Below are 23,349 nucleotides of genomic sequence, written 5' to 3'. Positions count from 1 at the left end.
ACCTAACCTAACTTTTTCGGCTACCTAACCTAACCTAACCTATAGAGATAGGTTAGGTTAGGTTAGGTAGGGTTGGTTAGGTTCGGTCATATATCTACGTTAATTTTAACTCCAATAAAAAAAAATTGACCTCATACATAATGAAATGGGTAGCTTTATCATTTCATAAGAAAAAAATTTGAGAAAATATATTAATTCAGGAAGACTTGGCTTATTAGGCAAATCGGGCCTTGCATAGTAGGCTGAGAAGTGCGTTCTGGCTACTAGGTACGACATATATATATATATATATATATATATATATATATATATATATATATATATATATATATATATATATATATATATATATATATATATACATATATTTTATATATATATTTTATATATATTATATATATATATATATATATATATTTATATATATTTATATATATATATATATATTTTATATTATATATATATATATATATATATTTTCGACTTTCTAACCTACCTAACCTAACCTAACCTAACTTTTTCGGCTACCTAACCTAACCTAACCTATAAAGATAGGTTAGGTTAGGTTAGGTAGGGTTGGTTAGGTTCGGTCATATATCTTCGTTAATTTTAACTCCAATAAAAAAAATGATCTCATACATAATGAAATGGGTAGTTTTATCATTTCATAAGAAAAAAATTAGAGAAAATATAATAATTCAGGAAAACTTGGCTTATTAGGCAAATCGGGCCTTGCATAGTAGGCTGAGAAGTGCGTTCTGGCTACTAGGTACGACATATATATATATATATATATATATATATATATATATATATATATATATATATATATATATATGTCGTACCTAGTAGCCAGAACTCACTTCTCAGCCTACTATTCAAGGCCCGATTTGCCTAATAAGCCAAGTTTTCCTGAATTAATATATTTACTATAATTTTTTTCTTATGAAATGATAAAGCTACCCTTTTCATTATGTATGAGGTCAATTTTTTTTTATTGGAGTTAAAATTAACGTAGATATATGACCGAACCTAACCAACCCTACCTAACCTAACCTAACCTATATATATAGGTAAGGTTAGGTTAGGTAGCCAAAAAAAGCTAGGTTAGGTTAGGTTAGGTAGGTTAGGTAGACGAAAAAACATTAATTCATGAAAACTTGGCTTATTAGGCAAATCGGGCCTTGCATAGTAGGCTGAGAAGTGAGTTCTGGCTACTAGGTACGACATATATATATATATATATATATATATATATATATATATATATATATATATATATATATATATATATATATATATATATATATTTAATAAATCTGTCATATTTATAAATTAAATAATAAATATTTATTAATTTAATTTAATCTATTTATTTATTAAAATAATTATTTAATAATTTAATAAAATAATAATTTATTAAAAACAATTAATTTGATTTATTTATTCATTAAAATTTAATAATAAATAATAAATTAAATATTGATATATACCTGTGGGTCCAGGAGGCCATCAGTGTCCCCTCAGATGGTCTCCCTTATCACAGTTTGTGTCTATGGATGTGTGTCTGTGTGTGAGTGTGTATATCCCAGTGAGTGTCCGGGTGAGTGTGTGTGAGTGTGAGTGCCCCTGTGAGTGTCCGGGGTGAGTGTGTCCGGTTATACCTGTGGGTCCACGAGGCCATCTGTGTCCCCTCAGATGGTCTCCCTTATCATAGTCTATGGGTGTGTGTGTGAATGTCCCTGTGAGTGTTCGGGTGAGGGTGTGTGTGTGTGTGTGTGTGTGTGTGTGTGTGTGTGTGTGTGTGTGTGTGTGTGTGTGTGTGTGTGTGTGTGTGTGTGTGTGAGTGTCCGGGTTTATGTGAGGTTTGGTTCCTGGAGCAATCCTTCCCCCCCTCCCCAAATCTCCTCACTTTTTCCCACCGTGGGTTCGAATCCCAGGTGATTAGACCTGCCCTAGGTCCTTGGATCCAAGGTATCCATCCGTGGGCCCAACGGATTTCACCCCTTTCACCACTTTCCAAGGGCCAGGTCAATTCCAGCTATCCAGGGAACCTGTCGAAACAGAGACAGCTACAGGAGGGGACACACAAATATTTGTGCCCTGCAGTTACACCACCGTTCCGACATGCTCGATCGCAATCTATCCAGATGAGAACACGTTCTCTTCCGACTAGACCACGCTGGAGTCGCTGTATGTCTCAAATTTGGTGCCTTTATTTATAGTTAGTATTTTTGGTGTATTAATTGATTTCTTTTAATTTTTTAATGACCTAGGTAGAGTGATTTAGGGAGTGGGGGGGGGGCGCGTTGCGTGTGTAGTGGATTGTACGAGATCGTGGTTGGTTAGTATTTATCTAGTTGTGTTCACCTAGTTCTGCTTGCAAGGGTTGAGCTCTGCTCTTTCGGCACTCCTCTCAACTGTCAATTAATCAATTATTACACAAAAAATGTGACAATAATGGGAAACTATGTCATTCAAATGTGTAAATGTTAACCATATAAATTACAGTAACACTAATCGCGCGCCCACGTACAAGTCAATCAATTTAAATAAATAAACATTCACTAATGTGAACCTTTAAAATGGACACATACAGATTATTACCGTACACATGTCAGTTCAGTTACAGGAACACACACACACAGCTTCACGTGTCTGTCGGTCTTGACAATAGTACACATCAATACCACACAAAACAGTCCATTATCAATTAATGTGTATGTGTGTGTGTGAGTGTGTATTTATTTTCTCCTTGTATTTAGTATATGTATCTGCAGAATCGAGTTATTAGCTCTTGGACCCCGCCTATCATATATATGTATTTTTCCTTATTTATATCTACAACATCTATTTCTCTCTAACACAAACACACATACACACACAAACACACACACACACACACACACACACACACACACACACACACACACACACACACACACACACACACACACACACACACACACACACACACACACACACACACACACACACACACACACACACACACACACACACACACACACACACACACACACACACACACACAGTTTTCCAAACCCCCTGCAGTTTTCAAAATATTCTAAACATTCCAAATTCGACGCCAGAGCCACGTTTTGGAGCCAAAATCAGTCTCTCTTCACGTATTCGCAGTTTCAAATTCCGAATTTTTATACCGAAAATATGCCAATTACTGAGAACGGTGGTGGGTCACATTGTGCCCAACCCCCCCTCCCATCAGTATTCAAAATATCCCAAACATCCCAAATTCGACGCCAGAGCCACATTTTGGAGCCAAAATCTGGCTCTGTGCACGTATTTGCAGTTTGAAATTACGACTTTTTATACCGAAAATATGCCAATTACTTAGTGCGCGATGAGTCACATTTGGCCAAAAACCCACCCTGCAGTTTTCAAAATATCCCAAACATCCCAAATTCGACGCCAGAGCCACATTTTGGAGCCAAAATCTGGCTCTGTGCACGTATTTGCAGTTTGAAATTTCGACTTTTTATACCGAAAATATGCCAATTACTGAAAGCCGCGATTAATCACATTTCAAACATCCCAAATTCGACGCTTGAGCCATATTTAGGAGCCAAATTCTTGCTCTCTGCACGTATTAGCAGTTTGAAATTACGAATTTTATACCGAAAATATGCCTATTACTGAAAGCGGCGATGGATCACATTTTGCCCAAACCCTCCCTGCAGTTTTCAAAATATTCCAAACATCCCAAATTCGACGCTTGAGCCATATTTAGGAGCCAAATTTTGGCTCTCTGCACGTATTCGCAGTTTGAAATTACGAATTTTTATTCCGAAAATATGCCAATTACTTAAAGCCGCGATGGGTCACATATTGCTCCAACCTTCCCTGCAGTTTTCAAAAAATTCCAAACATCCCAAATTCAACGCTTGAGCAGGATTTTGGAGCAAATATTCTCGCTCTCTACACGTATTCGCAGTTTGAAATTTCGACTTTTTATACCGAATATATGCCAATTACTGGGAGCAGCGATGGGTCACATTTTGCCCAAACCCCCCTGCAGTTTTCAAAATACCCCAAATATCCCAAATTCGAGGCGTGAGCCTCATATTGGAGCCAAATTCTGACTCTCTTCACGTATTCGCAGATTGAAATTACGACTTTTTATACAGAAAATATGCCAATTACTGAAAGCGGCGATGGACCACATTTTGCCAAAACCCTGCCTGCAGTTTTTAAAATATCCCTAACATCCCAAATTCGACCCTTGAGCCATATTTTGGAGGCAAATTCTGGCTCTCTGCACGTGATCGCCGTTTGAAATTACGACTTTTTGTACCGAAAATATGCCAATTACTGAGAGCGGCGATAAGTCACATTTTGCCCATATCACCCTGTAGTTTTAAAAATATCCTAAACATCCCAAATTCGACGCTTGAACCACGTTTTGGATCCAAATTCTGGCTCTCTTTACGTATTCGCAGTTTGAAATGGCGAATTTTTATACCGAAAATATGCCAATTACTGAGAGCAGCGATGGGTCATATTTTGACCAAACCCACCCTGCAGTTTTCAAAACATCCAAAACACTCCAAATTCGACGTTTGAGATATATTTTGGAGCCAAATTCAGGTTCTCTGCACGTATTCGCAGATTGAAATTACAACATTTTAATTAAGAGAGTGATGCAGAGGCTCAAGAGAGGGATTCAGAGGCTCAAGAGAGAAATTCAGAGACTCAAGAGAGTTATGCAGAGGCTCAAGGAGGGATGCAGAAGCTTAAGAGAGTGATGCAGAGGTTCGAGAGAAATGCAGAGTTTCATGAGAGGGATGCAGAAGTTCAAGAGAGGGATGCAGAGGCTAGAGACAGTGATGCAGAGGATCAAGAGGGGGATGCAAAGGTTTAAGAGAGTGATGCAGAGGCTCATGAATGATGAAGAGGTTCAAGAGAGTGATGCAGAGACTCAAGAGAGTGATTCAGAGGCTAACGAGAGTGATGCACAGGCTCAAGTAAGTGATGCAGAGGCTTACGAGAGTGATGCAGAGGCTCAAGAGAGTGATGCAGAGGCTTAATAGAGGGATGCAAAGACTCAAAAGAGAGATGCAGAGGCTTAAGAGAGGGATGCAGAGGCTCAAGAGAATGATTCAGAGGGTCAAGAGATTGATGCATAGGATGAAGAGTGGGATGCAGAGGATTAAGAGAGTGATGCAGAGGCTCAAGAGAGTGATGCAGAGGCTCAAGAGAGTGATTCAGAGGCTCAAGAGAGGGAAGCAGAGGATCAAGAGAGTGATGCAGAGGCTGAAGAGAGAGATGCAGAGGCTCTAGAGAGTGATGCATAGGCTTAAGAGAGAGATGAAGAAGCTCAAGAGAGTGATGCAGAGGATCAAAAGAGTGATGCAGAGGCTCGAGAGAGTGATGCAGAGGCTCAAGAGAGGGATTCAGAGGCTCTGGAGAGGGATTCAGAGGCTTAAGAGAGTGATGCAGAGGCTCAAGAGAGGGATTCAGAGGCTCGAGAGAGGGATTCAGAGGCTTAAGAGAGTGATGCAGACACTCAAGAGTGTTATGCAGAGGCTCAAGAGAGTGATGAAGAGGCTTACGAGAGTTATGCAGAGGATCAAGAGAGGGATGCAGAGGCTTAAAAGAGGGTATGCAAAGGCTCAAAAGAGGGATGCAGAGGCTCAAGAGAGGGATCCAGAGGATTAAGAAAGTGTCACAGAGGCACAAAAGAGGGATGCAGAGGCTTAAGAGGGTGATGCAGAGGCTCAAGAGAGTGATGCAGAGGCTCAAGAGAGGGATGCAGAGGCTCAAGAGAGTGATGCAGAGGCTCAAGAGAGTGATGCATAGGCTTACGAGAGTGATGCAGAGGCTTAAGAGAGTGATGCAGAGGCTTAGGAGAGGGATACAGAGGATGAAGAGAGTGATGCAGAGACTCAAGAGAGGGATTCAGAGGCTCAAGAGAGAGATTCAGACACTCAAGAGAGTTATGCAGAGGCTCCAGAGAGGGATGCAGAAGCTTAAGAGAGGGGTGCAGAGGTTGAAAAGAGTGATACAGAGGCTGAAGAGAGTGTTGCAGAGGCTCAAGAGAGGGATGCAGAGGCTCAAGAGAGTGATGCAGATGCTCAAGAGAGTTATGCAGAGGCTCAAGCGAGTGATGTAGAGGATCAAGAGAGGGATGGAGAGGCGTAAGAGAGTGATGCAGACGCTGAAGAGAGAGTTTCAGAGGCTTAAGAGAGTGATTCAGAGGCTTAAGTTAGTGATGCAGAGGCTCAGGAGAGTGAAGCAGAGGCTGAAGAGAGTGATGCAGAGGCTAAGGAGAATGATGCAGAGGCTGAAGACAGGGATGCAGAGGCTCAATTAAGAGAGTGATGCAGAGGCTCAAGAGAGGGATGCAGAAGCTCAAGACAGGGATGCAGAGGCTCAAGAGAGTGTTGCAGAGGCTTAAGAGAGGGATGCAGAGGTTCAAGAGAGGGATGTAGAGGCTCAAGAGAGGGATGAATAGGCTCAAGAGAGGAATGCAGAGGCTCAAGAGACGGATGCAGAGGCTAAAGTGAGGGATGCAGAGGCACAAGAGAAAGATGCAGAGGCACTTGACAGTGATGCAGAGGCTTAAGAGAGGGACGCAGAGGCTCAAGAGAGGGATGCAGAGGCTCCAGAGAGGGATGCAGAAGCTCAAGAGAGTGTTGCAGAGGCTTAAGAGAGGGATGCAGAAGTTCAAGAGAGGGATGTAGAGGCTCAAGAGAGGGATGAATAGGCTCAAGAGAGGGATGCAGAGGCTCAAGAGACGGATGCAGAGGCTAACGTGAGGGATGCAGAGGCACAAGAGAAAGATGCAGAGGCACTTGAGAGTGACGCAGATGCTCAAGAGAGGGATGCAGAGGCTTAGGAGAGTGATGCAAAGGCTCAAGAGAGGGAAGCAGAGGCTCAAGAGAATGATGTAGAGGCTTAGGAGAGGGATGCGGAGGCTCAAGAAAATGATGCAGAGGCTCAAGAGAGTGATGCAGAGGATCAAGAGAGTGATGCAGAGGCTGAAGAAAGAGATGCAGAGGCTTAAGAGAGTGATGCAGAGGCCCAAGAGAGTGATGCAGGGGCTCAAGAGAATGAGGCTTAAGAGGGGGATGTAGAAGCTCGAGAGAATGATGCAGAGGCTCAAGAGGGTGATGCAGAGGATCAAGAGAGGGATGCAGAGGTTTAAGAGAGTGATGTAGAGGCTCAAGAGAGTGATGCAGAGGTTCAAGAGAGTGATGCAGAGGCTAAACAGTGATGCAGAGGCTCAAGAGAGGGATGCAGAGGCTCAAGAGAGTGATGCAGAGGCTCAAAAGAGTGATGCACAGGCTGAAGAGAGTGATGCAGAGGCTCAAGAGAGTGTTGCAGACGATCAAGAGAGTGATGCAGATGCTCAAGAGTGTGATGCAAAGGATCAAGAGAAGGAAGCAGAGGCTTAACAGAGTGATGCCGAGGCTGAAGAGAGTGATGCAGAGGATAAAGAGAGTGATGCAGAGGCTTTAGAGAGGGATGCAGAGGCTCAAGAGAGGGATGCAGAGGCTCAAGAGAGTGATGCAGAGGCTTAACAGAGGGAAGCAGAGGCTCAAGAGAGTGATGCAGAGGCTTAAGAGAGGATTGCAAAGGCTTAAGAGAATGATGCAGAGGCTCAAGAGAGTGCTGCAAAAGGCTCAAAAGAGGGATGCTGAGGCTCCAGAGAGGGATACAGAGGCTCAAGAGAGTGATGCAGAGGCTCAAGAGAGAAAGGCAGAGGCTTAAGAGAGTGATGCAAAGGCTCAAGAGAGTGATGCATAGGCTGAAGAGAATGATGTAGAGGCTTAAGAGAGGGATGCAGAGGCTCAAGAGAATGATGCAGAGGCTCAAAAGAGTGACGCAGAGGATCAAGAGAGGTACACAGAGGCTTAAGAGAGAGTGATGCAGAGGCTCAAGAGAGTGATGCAGAGGCTCAAAAGAGTGATGCACAGGCTCATGAGAGTGATGCAGAGGCTCAAGAGAGTGATGCAGACGATCAACAGAGTGATGCAGATGCTCAAGTGTGTGATGCAAAGGATCAAGAGAAAGAAGCAGAGGCTTAACAGAGTGATGCAGAGGCTGAAGAGAGTGATGCAGAGGATTAAGAGAGTGATGCAGAGGCTTAAGAGAGGGATGCAGATGCTCAAGAGAGGGATGCAGAGGCTCAAGAGAGGGATGCAGAGGCTCAAGAGAGTGATTCAGAGGCTTACGAGATTGATGCAGAGGATCAAGAGAGTGATGCAGAGGCTCGAGAGAGTTATGCAGAGGCCTCAAGAGAGGGATTCAGAGGCTTAAGAGAGTGATGCAGAGGCCTCAGATGAGTGTTTGGGATATTTTGAAAACTGCAGGGTGGGTTTGATCAAAATGTGACCGATCGCCGCTCTCAGGAATATGCATATTTTCTGTATAAAAAATCGTAATTTCAAACTGCGAATACGTGCAGAGAGCCTGAATTTGGCTCCAAAATATGGCTCAAACGTCGAGTTTGGAGTGTTTTGGATGTTTTAAAAACTGCAGGGTGGGTTTGGTCAAAATATGACCCAATGCTGCTCTCAGTAATTGGCATATTTTCGGTATAAAAATTCGTAATTTCAAACTGCGAATACGTGAAGAGAGCCAGAATTTGGATCCAAAATGTGGCTCAAGCGTCGAATTTGGGATGTTTAGGATATTTTTAAAACTGCAGGGGTGGTTTGGGCTAAATGCGACTTATCGCCGCTTTCAGTAATTTTCATATTTTCGGTATAAAAAGTCGTAATTTCAAACGGCGATCACGTGCAGAGAGCGAGAATTTGACTCCAAAATATGGCTCAAGGGTCGATTTTGGCATGTTTGGGATTTTTTGAAAACTGCAGGAGGGGTTTGGGCAAAATGTGACCCATCGCTATTCTAAGTAATTGGCATATTTTCGGTATAAAAAGTCGTAATTTCAAACTGCGAATACGTGCACAGAGCCAGAATTGGGCTCCAAAATATAACTCAAGCGTCGAATTTGGGATGTTTTGGATATTTTGAAAACTACAGGGTGCGTTTGGTCAAAATGTGATCCATCGCCGCTCTCAGTAATTGGCATATTTGCGGTACAAAAATTCGTAATTTCAAACGGCGATCACGTGCAGAGAGCTAGAATTTGCCTCCAAAATATGGCTCAAGGGTCGAATTTGGTATGTTAGAAAAAATATAAAAACTGTGGGGAGGGTTTGGGCAAAATGTGGTCCAAAACCGCTTTCAGTAATTGGCATATTTTCTGTATAAAAATTCGTAATTTCAATCTGCGAATACGTGAAGAGAGCCAGAATTTGGCTCCAATATGAGGCTCAAGCCTCGAATTTATGAGGTTTGGGATATTTTGAAAACTGCAGAGGGGGGGCAAAATGTGACCCATTGAAGCTCCCAGTAATTGGCTTATTTTCGGTATAAAAAGTAGTAATTTCAAACTGCGAATACGTGCAGAGAGCGAGAATATTTGCTCCAAAATATTGCTCAAGGGTTAAATTTGGGATGTTTGGGATATTTTGAAAACTGCAGGGAAGGTTTGAGCAAAATGTGACCCATCGCGGCTTTAAGTTATTGGCATATTTTCGGAATAAAAAGTCGTAATTTCAAACTGCGAATACGTGCATAAAGCCAAAAATTTGGCTCTAAAATATGGCTCAAGCGTCGAATTTGAGATGTGTGGATTATTTTCAAAACTGCAGGGGGGGAGGGGGGCAAAATGTGACCCATCGCTGCTCTCAGTAATTTGCATATTTTGGATATAAAAAGTCATAATTTCAAACTGCGATATACGTGCATAAAGCCAGAATTTGGCTCCAAAATATGGCTCAAGGCTCGAATTTGGGATATTTCAAAAACTGCAGGGGTTTGGGCAAAGTGTGACCCATCGCTGCTTTCAGTAATTAGCATATTTTTGGTATAAAAAGTCGAAATTTCTAACTGCGAACACATGCAGAGAGCCAGATTTTGGCTCTTACATATGGCTCAAGCGTCGAATTTGAGATGTTTGGGATATTTTGAAAACTACCGGGGAGGGTTTGGGCAAAATTTGACCCATCGCCGCTCTCAGTAATTGACATGTTTTCGGTATAAAAAGTCGTAATTTCAAACTGCGAATACGTGCAGAGAGCGAGAATTTGACTCCAAAATATGGATCAAGCGTCGAATTTGGGATGTTTGGGATATTTTGAAAACTGCAGGGAAAGTTTGGGCAAAATGTGACCCATCGCTGCCTATAGTAATTGACTTATTTTCGGTATAATAAGTCATATTTTCATACGGCGAATACGTGAAGAGAGCCAGAATTTGCCTCCAAAATTTGGCTCAAGCGTCGAATTTCGGATGTTTGGGATATTTTAAAAACTGCAGGGAGGGTTTGATCAAAATGTGATCCATTGCAGCTTTCAGTAATTGGCATATTTTCTGTATAAAAAATCGTGATTTCAAACTGCGAATACGTGCAGAGAGCCAGAATTTGGCTCCAAAATATGGCTCAAGCGTCGAATATGGGATGTTTGTGATATTTTGAAAACTCCTGCGGGGGGTTAGGGTAAAATGTGACCCATCGCCGCTCCCAGTAATTGGCATATTTTCTGTATAAAATATCGTAATTTCAATCTGCGAATACGTGCAGAGAACCAGAATTTGGCTCCAAAATATGGCTCAAACGTCGAGTTTGGAGTGTTTTGGATGTTTTAAAAACTGCAGGGTGGGTTTGGTCAAAATATGACCCATCGCTGCTCTCAGTAATTGGCATATTTTCGGTATAAAAATTCGTAATTTCAAACTGCGAATACGTAAAGAGAGAGCCAGAATTTGGATCCAAAATGTGACTCAAGCTTCGAATTTGGGATGTTTAGGATATTTTTAAAACTGCAGGGGTGGTTTGGGCTAAATGCGACTTATCGCCGCTTTCAGTAATTGGCATATTTTCGGTATAAAAAGTCGTAATTTCAAACGGCGATCACGTGCAGAGAGCGAGAATTTGACTCCAAAATATGGCTCAAGGGTCGATTTTGGCATGTTTGGGATTTTTTGAAAACTGCAGGAGGGGTTTGGGCAAAATGTGACCCATCGCTATTCTAAGTAATTGGCATATTTTCGGTATAAAAAGTCGTAATTTCAAACTGCGAATACGTGCACAGAGCCAGAATTGGGCTCCAAAATATAACTCAAGCGTCGAATTTGGGATGTTTTGGATATTTTGAAAACTACAGGGTGCGTTTGGTCAAAATGTGATCCATCGCCGCTCTCAGTAATTGGCATATTTGCGGTACAAAAATTCGTAATTTCAAATGGCGATCACGTGCAACTAGCTAGAATTTGCCTCCAAAATATGGCTCAAGGGTCGAATTTGGTATGTTAGAAAAAATATAAAAACTGTAGGGAGGGTTTGGGCAAAATGTGGTCCAAAACCGCTTTCAGTAATTGGCATATTTTCTGTATAAAAGTCGTAATTTCAATCTGCGAATACGTGAAGAGAGCCAGAATTTGGCTCCAATATGAGGCTCAAGCCTCGAATTTATGAGGTTTGGGATATTTTGAAAACTGCAGAGGGGGGGCAAAATGTGACCCATCGCAGCTCCCAGTAATTGGCTTATTTTCGGTATAAAAAGTAGTAATTTCAAACTGCGAATACGTGCAGAGAGCGAGAATATTTGCTCCAAAATATTGCTCAAGGGTTAAATTTGGGATGTTTGGGATATTTTGAAAACTGCAGGGAAGGTTTGAGCAAAATGTGACCCATCGCGGCTTTAAGTTATTGGCATATTTTCGGAATAAAAAGTCGTAATTTCAAACTGCGAATACGTGCATAAAGCCAAAAATTTGGCTCTAAAATATGGCTCAAGCGTCGAATTTGGGATGTGTGGATTATTTTCAAAACTGCAGGGGGGGAGGGGGGCAAAATGTGACCCATCGCTGCTCTCAGTAATTTGCATATTTTGGATATAAAAAGTCATAATTTCAAACTGCGATATACGTGCATAAAGCCAGAATTTGGCTCCAAAATATGGCTCAAGGCTCGAATTTGGGATATTTCAAAAACTGCAGGGGTTTGGGCAAAGTGTGACCCATCGCTGCTTTCAGTAATTAGCATATTTTTGGTATAAAAAGTCGAAATTTCTAACTGCGAACACATGCAGAGAGCCAGATTTTGGCTCTTACATATGGCTCAAGCGTCGAATTTGAGATGTTTGGGATATTTTGAAAACTACCGGGGAGGGTTTGGGCAAAATTTGACCCATCGCCGCTCTCAGTAATTGACATGTTTTCGGTATAAAAAGTCGTAATTTCAAACTGCGAATACGTGCAGAGAGCGAGAATTTGACTCCAAAATATGGATCAAGCGTCGAATTTGGGATGTTTGGGATATTTTGAAAACTGCAGGGAAAGTTTGGGCAAAATGTGACCCATCGCTGCCTATAGTAATTGACTTATTTTCGGTATAATAAGTCATATTTTCATACGGCGAATACGTGAAGAGAGCCAGAATTTGCCTCCAAAATTTGGCTCAAGCGTCGAATTTCGGATGTTTGGGATATTTTAAAAACTGCAGGGAGGGTTTGATCAAAATGTGATCCATTGCAGCTTTCAGTAATTGGCATATTTTCTGTATAAAAAATCGTAATTTCAAACTGCGAATACGTGCAGAGAGCCAGAATTTGGCTCCAAAATATGGCTCAAGCGTCGAATATGGGATGTTTGTGACATTTTGAAAACTCCTGCGGGGGGTTAGGGTAAAATGTGACCCATCGCCGCTCCCAGTAATTGGCATATTTTCTGTATAAAATATCGTAATTTCAATCTGCGAATACGTGCAGAGAACCAGAATTTGGCTCCAAAATATGGCTCAAACGTCGAGTTTGGAGTGTTTTGGATGTTTTAAAAACTGCAGGGTGGGTTTGGTCAAAATATGACCCAATGCTGCTCTCAGTAATTGGCATATTTTCGGTATAAAAATTCGTAATTTCAAACTGCGAATACGTAAAGAGAGAGCCAGAATTTGGATCCAAAATGTGACTCAAGCTTCGAATTTGGGATGTTTAGGATATTTTTAAAACTGCAGGGGTGGTTTGGGCTAAATGCGACTTATCGCCGCTTTCAGTAATTGGCATATTTTCGGTATAAAAAGTCGTAATTTCAAACGGCGATCACGTGCAGAGAGCGAGAATTTGACTCCAAAATATGGCTCAAGGGTCGATTTTGGCATGTTTGGGATTTTTTGAAAACTGCAGGAGGGGTTTGGGCAAAATGTGACCCATCGCTATTCTAAGTAATTGGCATATTTTCGGTATAAAAAGTCGTAATTTCAAACTGCGAATACGTGCACAGAGCCAGAATTGGGCTCCAAAATATAACTCAAGCGTCGAATTTGGGATGTTTTGGATATTTTGAAAACTACAGGGTGCGTTTGGTCAAAATGTGATCCATCGCCGCTCTCAGTAATTGGCATATTTGCGGTACAAAAATTCGTAATTTCAAATGGCGATCACGTGCAACTAGCTAGAATTTGCCTCCAAAATATGGCTCAAGGGTCGAATTTGGTATGTTAGAAAAAATATAAAAACTGTAGGGAGGGTTTGGGCAAAATGTGGTCCAAAACCGCTTTCAGTAATTGGCATATTTTCTGTATAAAAGTCGTAATTTCAATCTGCGAATACGTGAAGAGAGCCAGAATTTGGCTCCAATATGAGGCTCAAGCCTCGAATTTATGAGGTTTGGGATATTTTGAAAACTGCAGAGGGGGGGCAAAATGTGACCCATCGCAGCTCCCAGTAATTGGCTTATTTTCGGTATAAAAAGTAGTAATTTCAAACTGCGAATACGTGCAGAGAGCGAGAATATTTGCTCCAAAATATTGCTCAAGGGTTAAATTTGGGATGTTTGGGATATTTTGAAAACTGCAGGGAAGGTTTGAGCAAAATGTGACCCATCGCGGCTTTAAGTTATTGGCATATTTTCGGAATAAAAAGTCGTAATTTCAAACTGCGAATACGTGCATAAAGCCAAAAATTTGGCTCTAAAATATGGCTCAAGCGTCGAATTTGGGATGTGTGGATTATTTTCAAAACTGCAGGGGGGGAGGGGGGCAAAATGTGACCCATCGCTGCTCTCAGTAATTTGCATATTTTGGATATAAAAAGTCATAATTTCAAACTGCGATATACGTGCATAAAGCCAGAATTTGGCTCCAAAATATGGCTCAAGGCTCGAATTTGGGATATTTCAAAAACTGCAGGGGTTTGGGCAAAGTGTGACCCATCGCTGCTTTCAGTAATTAGCATATTTTTGGTATAAAAAGTCGAAATTTCTAACTGCGAACACATGCAGAGAGCCAGATTTTGGCTCTTACATATGGCTCAAGCGTCGAATTTGAGATGTTTGGGATATTTTGAAAACTACCGGGGAGGGTTTGGGCAAAATTTGACCCATCGCCGCTCTCAGTAATTGACATGTTTTCGGTATAAAAAGTCGTAATTTCAAACTGCGAATACGTGCAGAGAGCGAGAATTTGACTCCAAAATATGGATCAAGCGTCGAATTTGGGATGTTTGGGATATTTTGAAAACTGCAGGGAAAGTTTGGGCAAAATGTGACCCATCGCTGCCTATAGTAATTGACTTATTTTCGGTATAATAAGTCATATTTTCATACGGCGAATACGTGAAGAGAGCCAGAATTTGCCTCCAAAATTTGGCTCAAGCGTCGAATTTCGGATGTTTGGGATATTTTAAAAACTGCAGGGAGGGATTGATCAAAATGTGATCCATTGCAGCTTTCAGTAATTGGCATATTTTCTGTATAAAAAATCGTAATTTCAAACTGCGAATACGTGCAGAGAGCCAGAATTTGGCTCCAAAATATGGCTCAAGCGTCGAATATGGGATGTTTGTGACATTTTGAAAACTCCTGCGGGGGGTTAGGGTAAAATGTGACCCATCGCCGCTCCCAGTAATTGGCATATTTTCTGTATAAAATATCGTAATTTCAATCTGCGAATACGTGCAGAGAACCAGAATTTGGCTCCAAAATATGGCTCAAACGTCGAGTTTGGAGTGTTTTGGATGTTTTAAAAACTGCAGGGTGGGTTTGGTCAAAATATGACCCAATGCTGCTCTCAGTAATTGGCATATTTTCGGTATAAAAATTCGTAATTTCAAACTGCGAATACGTAAAGAGAGAGCCAGAATTTGGATCCAAAATGTGACTCAAGCTTCGAATTTGGAATGTTTAGGATATTTTTAAAACTGCAGGGGTGGTTTGGGCTAAATGCGACTTATCGCCGCTTTCAGTAATTGGCATATTTTCGGTATAAAAAGTCGTAATTTCAAACGGCGATCACGTGCAGAGAGCGAGAATTTGACTCCAAAATATGGCTCCAGGGTCGATTTTGGCATGTTTGGGATTTTTTGAAAACTGCAGGAGGGGTTTGGGCAAAATGTGACCCATCGCTATTCTAAGTAATTGGCATATTTTCGGTATAAAAAGTCGTAATTTCAAACTGCGAATACGTGCACAGAGCCAGAATTGGGCTCCAAAATATAACTCAAGCGTCGAATTTGGGATGTTTTGGATATTTTGAAAACTACAGGGTGCGTTTGGTCAAAATGTGATCCATCGCCGCTCTCAGTAATTGGCATATTTGCGGTACAAAAATTCGTAATTTCAAACGGCGATCACGTGCAGAGAGCTAGAATTTGCCTCCAAAATATGGCTCAAGGGTCGAATTTGGTATGTTAGAAAAAATATAAAAACTGTAGGGAGGGTTTGGGCAAAATGTGGTCCAAAACCGCTTTCAGTAATTGGCATATTTTCTGTATAAAAGTCGTAATTTCAATCTGCGAATACGTGAAGAGAGCCAGAATTTGGCTCCAATATGAGGCTCAAGCCTCGAATTTATGAGGTTTGGGATATTTTGAAAACTGCAGAGGGGGGGCAAAATGTGACCCATCGCAGCTCCCAGTAATTGGCTTATTTTCGGTATAAAAAGTAGTAATTTCAAACTGCGAATACGTGCAGAGAGCGAGAATATTTGCTCCAAAATATTGCTCAAGGGTTAAATTTGGGATGTTTGGGATATTTTGAAAACTGCAGGGAAGGTTTGAGCAAAATGTGACCCATCGCGGCTTTAAGTTATTGGCATATTTTCGGAATAAAAAGTCGTAATTTCAAACTGCGAATACGTGCATAAAACCAAAAATTTGGCTCTAAAATATGGCTCAAGCGTCGAATTTGGGATGTGTGGATTATTTTCAAAACTGCAGGGGGGGAGGGGAGCAAAATGTGACCCATCGCTGCTCTCAGTAATTTGCATATTTTGGATATAAAAAGTCATAATTTCAAACTGCGATATACGTGCATAAAGCCAGAATTTGGCTCCAAAATATGGCTCAAGGCTCGAATTTGGGATATTTCAAAAACTGCAGGGGTTTGGGCAAAGTGTGACCCATCGCTGCTTACAGTAATTAGCATATTTTTGGTATAAAAAGTCGAAATTTCTAACTGCGAACACATGCAGAGAGCCAGATTTTGGCTCTTACATATGGCTCAAGCGACGAATTTGAGATGTTTGGGATATTTTGAAAACTACCGGGGAGGGTTTGGGCAAAATTTGACCCATCGCCGCTCTCAGTAATTGACATGTTTTCGGTATAAAAAGTCGTAATTTCAAACTGCGAATACGTGCAGAGAGCGAGAATTTGACTCCAAAATATGGATCAAGCGTCGAATATGGGATGTTTGTGATAATTTGAAAACTCATGCGGGGGGTTAGGGTAAAATGTGACCCATCGCCGCTACCAGTAATTGGCATATTTTCTATATAAAATGTCGTAATTTCAATCTGCGAATACGTGCAGAAAACCAGAATTTGACTCCAAAATTTGGCTCAAACGTCGAATTTGGAGTGTTTAGGATGTTTTGAAAACTGCAGGGTGGGTTTGGTCAAAATATGACCCATCGCTGCTCTCAGTAATTGGCATATTTTCTGTATAAAAATTCGTAATTTCAAACTGCGAATACGTAAAGAGAGCCAGAATTTGGATCCAAAATGTGGCTCAAGCGTCGAATTTGGGATGTTTAGGATATTTTAAAAACTGCAGGGGTGGTTTGGGCAAAATGTGACTTATCGCTGCTCTCAGTAATTATCATATTTTCGGTACAAAAAGTCGTAATTTCAAACGGCGATCCCGTGCAGAGAGCCAGAATTTGCCTCCAAAATATGGCTCAAGGGTCGAATTTTGGATATTAGGGATATTTTAAAAACTGCAGGCAGGGTTAGTGCAAAATGTGGTCCATCGCCGCTTTCAGTAATTGGCATATTTTCTGTATAAAAAGTCGTAATTTCAATCTGCGAATACATGAAGAGAGTCAGAATTTGGCTCCAATATGAGGCTCACGCCTCGAATTTGGGATATTTGGGATATTTTGAAAACTGCAGGGGGGGGGTTTGGGCAAAATGTGACCCATCGCTGCTCCCAGTAATTGGCATATATTCGGTATAAAAAGTTGTAATTTCAAACTGCGAATACGTGCAGAAAGCCAGAAATTTGGCTCTAAAATATGGCTCAAGCGTCGAATTCGGGATGTTTGGATTATTTTCAAAACTGCAGGGGGGGGGGGGCAAAATGTGACAAATCGCTGCTCTCAGTAATTGGCATATTTTCGGTATAAACATCGTAATTTCATACTGCGAATACGTGCAGAGAGCCAGAATTTGGCTCCAAAATATGGCTTAAGCGTCGAATTTGGGATGTTTGGAATATTTTGAAAACTGCAGGGTGTGTTTGGGTAAAATGTGACCTATCGCTGCTCTCAGCAATTGGCATATTTTCGGCATAAAATTCGTAATTTCAAACTGCGAATACGTGCAGAGACCAAGAATTTGGCTCCTAAATATGGCTCAAGCGTTGAATTTGGGATGTTTGAAATGTGATTAATCGCGGCTTTCAGTAATTGGCATTTTTTCGGTATATAAAGTCGAAATTTCAAACTGCGAATACGTGCAGAGAACCAGAATTTACCTCCAAAATATGGCTAATGCATCGCATTTGGGATGTTTGGGATATTTTGAAAACTGGAGGGTGGGTTTTTGGGCAAAAATGTGACTCATCGCGCACTAAGTAATTGGCATATTTTCGGTATAAAAAGTCGTAATTTCAAACTGCAAATACGTGCACAGAGCCAGAATTTGACTTCAAAAATTAACTCAAGCGTCGAATTTCGAGTGTTTGGGATATTTTGAAAACTCCAGGGTGGGTTTGGTCAAAATGTGATCTATCGCTGCTCTCAGTAATATGCATATTTTCTGTATAAAAAATCGGAATTTCAAACTGCGAATAAGTGCAGAGAGCCAGAATTTGGCTCCAAAATATGGCTCAAGCGTCGAATATGGGATGTTTGTGATACTTTGAAAACTCCTGCGGGGGGTTAGGGTAAAATGTGACCCATCGCCGCTCCCAGTAATTGGCATATTTTCGGTATAAACATCGTAATTTCAATCTGCGAATACGTGCAGAGAACCAGAATTTGGCTCCAAAATATGGCTCAAACGTCGAATTTGGAGTGTTTTCGATGTTTTAAAAACTGCAGGGTGGGTTTGGTCAAAATGTGACCCATTGCCGCTCTCAGTAATTGGCATATTTGCGTTACAAAAAATCGTAATTTCTAACGGCGATCACGTGCAGAGAGCCAGAATTTGCCTCCAAAATATGGCTCAAGGGTCGAATTTGGGATGTTAAAGATAATTTAAAAACTGCAGGGAGGGTTTGGGCAAAATGTGGTCAAAAACCGCTTTCAGTAATTGGCATATTTTCTGTATAAAAAGTCGCAATTTCAATCTGCGAATACGTGAAGAAAGCCAGAATTTGGCTCCAATATGAGGCTCAAGCCTCGAATTTTTATTGTTTGGGATATTTTGAAAACTGCAGGGGGGGGGGGCAAAATGTGACCCATCGCTACTCCCAGTTATTGGCATATATTCGGAATAAAAAGTCGTAATTTTAAACTGCGAATACGTGCAGAAAGCCAAAAATTTGGCTATAAAATATGGCTCAAGCGTCGAATTTGGGATGTGTGGATTATTTTCAAAACTGCAGGTGGGGGGGGAGGCAAAATGTGACCTATCGCTGCTCTCAGTAATTTGCATATTTTCGATATAAAAAGTCATAATTTCAAACTGCGAATACGTGCATAGAGCCAGAATTTGGCTCCAAAATATGGCTCAGGGCTCGAATTTGGGATATTTACAAAACTGCAGGGGTTTGGGCAAAATGTGACCCATCGCTGCTTTCAGTAATTAGCATATTTTCGGAATAAAAAGTCGAAATTTCTAACTGCGAACACATGCAGGTAGCCAGAATTTGGCTCCAAAATATGGCTCAAGGGTCGAATTTGGGATGTTTGGGATATTTTGAAAACTGCAGGGGGGGGTTTCGACAAAATGTGACCCATCGATACTCTCAGTAATTCTCATATTTGCGGTATAAAATTCGTAATTTCAAACGGCGATCACGTACAGAGAGCCAGAATTTGCCCTCAAAATATGGCTCAAGCGTCGAATTTGGGATGTTTGGGAAATTTAAAAACTGCTTAAAGGTTTAGCCAAAATGTGGTCCATCGCCGCTTTCAGAAATTGGTATATTTTCTGTATAAAAAGTTGTAATATCAATCTGCGAATACGTGAAGAGAGCCAGAATTTGGCTCCAAAATGTTGCTCAAGCGTCGAATTTGGGATGTTTGGGATATTTTGAAAACTGCAGGGGGGGGTTTGGGCAAAATGTGACCCATCGCTGCTCCCAGTAATTAGCATATATTCGGTATGAAAAGTCGTATTTTCAAACTGCGAATACGTGCAGAGAGCGATAATTTTTGCTCTAAATTACTGTTCAAGGGTCGAATTTGGGATGTTTGGGATATTTTGAAAATTGCAGTGAGGGTTTGGGCAAAATGTGACCCATCGCGGCTTTCAGTAATTGGAATATTTTCGGTATAAAAAGTCATAATTTCAAACTGCGAATACGTGCAGAAAGCCAGAAATTTGGCTCTAAAATATGGCTCAAGCGTCGAATTTGGGATGTTTGGATTATTTTCAAAACTGCAGGGGGGGAAGGGGGGTGGGCAAAATGTGACCCATCGCTGCTCTCAGTAATTGGCATATTTGCGGTAAAAAAAAGTCGTATTTTCAAACAGCGATCACATGCAGAGAGCCAGAATTTGGCTCCAAAATATGGGTCAAGGGTCGAATTTGAGATGTTTGGGATTTTTTGAAATCTACAGGGGGGGTTGGGTAAAATGTGACCCATCGCTGCTCCCAGTAATTGGCATATATTCAGGTATAAAATTCGTGACTTCAAAGTGCGAATACGTGCAGAGAGCCAGAGTTTGGCTCCAAAATATGGGTCAAGCGTCAAATATGGGATGTTTGTAATATTTTGAAAACTCCTGTGGGGGGTTAGGGTAAAATGTGACCCATCGCCGCTACCAGTAATTGGCATATTTTCTATATAAAATGTCGTAATTTCAATCTGCGAATACGTGCAGAGAATCAGAATTTGACTCGAAAATTTGGCTCAAACGTCGAATTTGGAGTGTTTATGATGTTTTGAAAACTGCAGGGTGGGTTTGGTCAAAATATGACCATTCGCTGCTCTCAGTAATTGGCATATTTTCGGTATAAAAATTCGTAATTATAAACTGCGAATACTTAAAGAGAGCCAGAATTTAGATCCAAAATGTGGCTCAAGCGTCGAATTTGGGATGTTTAGGATATTTTTAAAACTGCAGGGGTAGTTTGGTCAAAATGTGACTTATCGCTGCTCTCAGTAATTATCATATTTTCGGTACAAAAAGTCGTAATTTCAAACGGCGATCACGTGCAGAGAGCCAAAATTTGCCTCCAAAATATGGATCAAGGGTCGAATTTGGGATATTAGGGATATTTTAAAAACTGCAGGCAGGGTTTGGGCAAAATGTGGTCCATCGCCGCTTTCAGTAATTGGCATATTTTCTGTATAAAAAGTCGTAATTTCAATCTGCGAATACATGAAGAGAGTCAGAATTTGGCTCCAATATGAGGCTCACGCCTCGAATTTGGGATATTTGGGATATTTCGAAAACTGCAGGGGGTGGGGGGTTTGGGCAAAATGTGACCCATCGCTGCTCCCAGTAATTGGCATATATTCGGTATAAATAGAGGGATGCAGAGGCTCATAAGAGGGATGGTGGAGTTCAAGAGAGGGATGGAGAGGCTCAAGAGAGTGATGCAGAGGCTCAGGAGAGGGATGCAGAGACTCAAGAGAGTGATGCAGAGGATTAAGAGAGGGATGCAGAGGCTCAAGAGAAAGATGCAGAGGGTCAAGAGAGTGCTGCAGAGGCTCAAGAGAGGGATGCTGAGGCTCCAGAGAGGAATGCAGAGGATCAAGAGAGGGATGCACAGGCTCAAGAGAATGATGCAGACGCTTAATAGTGGGATGCAGAGGCTTAAGAGAGTGATGCAGAGGCTTAAGAGAGGGATGCAGAGGCTCAAGAGAATGATGCAGAGGCTCAAGAGAGAAAGCCAGTGGGTTATGAGAGTGATGCAGAGGCTCAAGAGAGTGATGCACAGGCTCAAGAGAATGATTTATAGGCTTAAGAGAGGGAAGCAGAGGCTCAAGAGAATGATGCAGAGTCTCAAGAGAGTGATGCAGAGGCTTACGCGAGTGATGCAGAGGATCAAGAGAGTGATGCAGAGGATCAAGAGAGTGATGCAGAGGCTCACGAGAATGACGTAGAGGCTCAAGAGAGTGATGCAGAGGCTCAACAGTGGGATGCAGAGGCTAAAGAGAGTGATGCAATGGCTCAAGAGAGGGATGTAGAGGCTCATGAGAGGGATGCAGGAGTTCAAGAGAGGGATGCAGAGGCTCAAGAGAGTGATTCAGAGGCTTACGAGAGTGATGCAGAGGCTTAAGAGAGTGATGCAGAGGCTTGAGAGAGGGATGCAGAGGCTGAAGAGAGTGATGCAGAGGCTGAAGAGAGTGATGCAGAGGCTTAAGAGAGGGATGCAGAGGCTCAAGCGAGGGATGCAGAGGCTAAAGAGAGTGATTCAGAGGCTTACGAGAGTAATGCAGAAGATAAAGAGAGTGATGCACAGGCTCGAGAGAGTTATGCAGAGGCCTCCAGAGAGGGATTCAGAGGCTTAAGAGAGTGATACAGAGGCTCAAGAGAGGGATGCAGAGGCTCAAGAGACGGATGAAATCGCTGAAAAGAGTGATTCAGTGGCTTACGAGAGTGATGCAGGGGCTAAAGAGAGTGATGCATAAGCTCTAAAGAGGGATGCAGTGGCTCAAGAGAGGGATGCAAAGGCTAGAGTGAAGGATGCTGAGGCACTAGAGAGGGATGCAGAGGCTCTTGAGAGTGATGCAGAGCCTCAACAGAGGGATGCAGAGGCTAAAGAGAGTGATGCAATGGCTCAAGAGAGGGATGCAGAGGCTCATGAGAGGGATGCAGGAGTTCAAAAGAGGGATGCAGAGGCTCAAGAGAGTGATTCAGAGGTTTACGAGAGTGATGCAGAGGCTTAAGAGAGTGATGCAGAGGCTTGAGAGAAGGATGCAGAGGCTCAAGAGAGGGATGCAGAGGCTTTAAAGAGGGATGCAGAGGCTCAAGAGAGGGATGCAAAGGCTAGAGTGAAGGATGCAGAGGCACTAGAGAGGGATGCAAAGGCTCTTGAGAGTGATGCAGAGGCTCAACAGAGGGATGCAGAGGCTAAAGAGAGTGATGCAATGGCTCAGGAGAGGGATGCAGAGGCTCATGAGAGGGATGCAGGAGTTCAAGAGAGGGGTGAAGAGGCTCAAGAGAGTGATTCAGAGGCTTACGAGAGTGATGCAGAGGCTCAAGAGAGGGATGCAGAGGCTAAAGAGAGGGATGCAGGGGCTCAGGAGAGGAATGCTGAGGCTCAAGTGAGGGATGCAAAGGTACAAGAGAGGGATGCAGAGGCTCTTGAAAGTGACGCAGAGGCTCAAGAGAAGGATGCAGAGGCTTAAGAGAGTGATGCAGAGGCTCAGGAGAGGGATGCAAAGGATCATGAGAGGGATTCAGAAGTTCAAGAGAGTGATGCAGACGCGAAAGATAGGGATGCAGAGGCTTAGGAAAGTGATGCAGAGGCTCAAAAAAGGGATGCAGAGGCTTAAGAGGGTGATGCAGAGGCTCAAGAGAGTGATGCAGAGGATCAAGAGAGGGAGTCAGAGGCTTAAGAGAGTGATGCAGAAGCTGAAGAGAGTGATGCAGAGGCTCTAGAGAGTGATGCAGAGGCTCGAGAGAGTGATGCAGAGGCTCAAAATAGTTATTCAGAGGCTTGAGAGAGTGATGCAGAGG

Source organism: Procambarus clarkii, chromosome 42 (assembly GCF_040958095.1).
Source record: "Procambarus clarkii isolate CNS0578487 chromosome 42, FALCON_Pclarkii_2.0, whole genome shotgun sequence".
Lineage (NCBI taxonomy): Eukaryota > Metazoa > Arthropoda > Malacostraca > Decapoda > Cambaridae > Procambarus > Procambarus clarkii.
Note: the sequence above shows the minus strand (reverse complement) of the source record.